The following is a 2,331-nucleotide window of genomic DNA, read 5'->3' as shown; positions in this document are numbered from 1 at the left end:
TGTCCCACACGGCACCGAGGCCGTGCTGCCATTCCCCCGGGTTTTTCCCTTCTCGGAAAGGCTCAGGATGCTCCCACAGGAGCGGGAGATGCCTCTTGCGGCCGCCTGTCCCTGTCACCACGACCCGGGTGATGCTCCTGGGCCGTGCCAGAGCTGTCCCTGTCACCACCACGGAGCTGGGAAGGAAAGACCCTGATTGTTGTTTATTCATCCCATTCCGTGTGCCCGACCCCTGAGCAAGGACACCAGTGCCTCCCTTTGCCTGTGACATTTTTAAAACCCGTTTTTACAAGCGAGCTGATTCACCAGCAGTCCCCGCGTCCCAACGATCGCGGCCCAGGCTCCGCGCTGGCTTTTTCCATGCCCTGGGGCAAGAACCGGGCAGCAGGAGGGGTTTGGGGCCAGCAGCTCCTGCTCGGGGCTCAGAGGGATGCGGGAGGACCTTGGCCCGGCGTTAATGAGTAATGAGGGAGCAGCCAGGGCTCCGTGTCTGGAAACGGGGGCAGGGGAGGGATGAGCCCAGCCCGGCTGCAGGAGCTGCTGGGGCTGCTCAAGTGTGATGCCATCACTGCCAGCTCATGGTTTGGCCGCTTTATTCGGGATTTCACTTGCCAGGGATCCCCGTTTCACCCGGGGGACGTGGCAGAGTCTCTGCCTCCCCTGTGCCTGGCTCTGGTAGGAGCTGAGCTCTTGTGGGAGCTGCTGTCCCCAGCAGAGTCCTGTGATCCTGGCCCTGCTGGAGCTCTCTGGGAGATTTCGGAGGCTCTCCATGAAGTCCTGGAATTTCTAGGGCTGGGACAACCTTCCTCTTCACCTTCCTCTTCACCTCCCTGCTGTGCTTCCCTCGCCCCTCTGATGGGAGCTCTCCCTGCAGTGTAATTGATCCTCTCCCCCGCTCTCACTGTGAATATTTGGACAATGCTCCATTACTCTGTGCAGAAATGTTTTTCAAACTGGTCCTGCTGCCACACGAGGAGAGGAAAGATGAAAAATGGGATTTTTACAGTCTTTTTTGGAGGCTAACGACTCGGAAGTCGGAGCCAGCAGCAGAAAGTCAACACAAACACCTTAATTGGGGATTAGGATCTCCTCAGTGCAGCTCAGCTCGACGTGGGTCAGCAAAACCCGGGCAGCAGTGACACTCTCAGCCTCCATCGTGGAAAAGAATCAACCCCTGGCACCATGGAGGGGCACAGAAATTTCTGCTCAACTCCTTCCAGTGCTCATTTCAATCTTGAGTTTGGGTTCAGATGGGCAAAGGGGAGGGGGGATGTGAGGCAGGGACACAAAACCCCAGCAAATCCCAGCCTTTCCTCAGATTTCACCCTGGGTTTGGAGCCAAATCCCCATCCTGGTCACTGGTGCTGCTGGGAAGCAGCAGGATGCTCAGGTTTGCACAGCCCACAGGATCCAAGAGCCTGAATCCCACAGGAGATGCTGATGTGCTGGGGAGGCTGAGGGATGGAGAAGCTTCTTGCTTCAGAAACCTTTCCAGGCATTTCCAGCAGCTGGCAAACTCCTCCGGGCGTGTGGCCAGGCCCTGGGAGTGTCCGGGAAGGATGTGGCTCCAACAGAGCCAGCAGGAAACACAGGGACCCAAACCCCTGGGAGCCAGGAGCCTGGAAATGCAGCAGAAACCAGCTGAGTTCTTGTTGGGATCCTTCCCTTGGCTTTGCCACGTTCCTGTCACCGACCTGCTGCTGCTCCAGCCCAGTTCCCTGCCCGTCCTCTTATCCCCTCTCAGCTGATCAGAGAGAAATGGAATGGTTTATGTTGGGATGGAACTTAAAACTCATCTTGTTCCAACTCCCTGCCATGGCAGGGACATCTTCCACTGTCCCAGGTGCTCCAAGCCCCGTCCAGCCTGGCCTTGGGCACTGCCAGGGATCCAGGGGCAGTCACAACTGCTCTGGGCACCTGTGCCAGGGCCTCATCACCCTCACAGGGAAGGATTTCCTCCTGAAATCTAATCTAGATCAGCTTGGAGTGGCCATGCTCCTGAGCAACACCAGGGCAGTGAAATCCTTCCCCAGATTCCCTTTCCCAGGCAGCCCCTGGAGCTCCCCCGGCCTCAGGCAGAGCCTGGAGAGCCACGCCAGGAGGCTGAACCCCCTCACCCCGTGTCATTCAATTTTCAGGAGCTGATTTGTCATCAGCAGCAAGCAGCAGCGCGGCACAGGACGGAGCACCGTGTCCCCCTGGGCGCTGCCGCTGGTGACAAGGGCGAGTGTCACCCCCGGGCTGTCCGGTGAGGAACGGGCGGTGGCTGCGGGATGGGGGGCGAGGGCAGGACAGGGCTGGGAGGGCGAGGGCAGGGCACGGCTGGCAGCG

This window comes from Geospiza fortis, unplaced genomic scaffold, assembly GCF_000277835.1.
Source record: "Geospiza fortis unplaced genomic scaffold, GeoFor_1.0 scaffold432, whole genome shotgun sequence".
Lineage (NCBI taxonomy): Eukaryota > Metazoa > Chordata > Aves > Passeriformes > Thraupidae > Geospiza > Geospiza fortis.
This window is presented reverse-complemented; position numbering follows the sequence as displayed.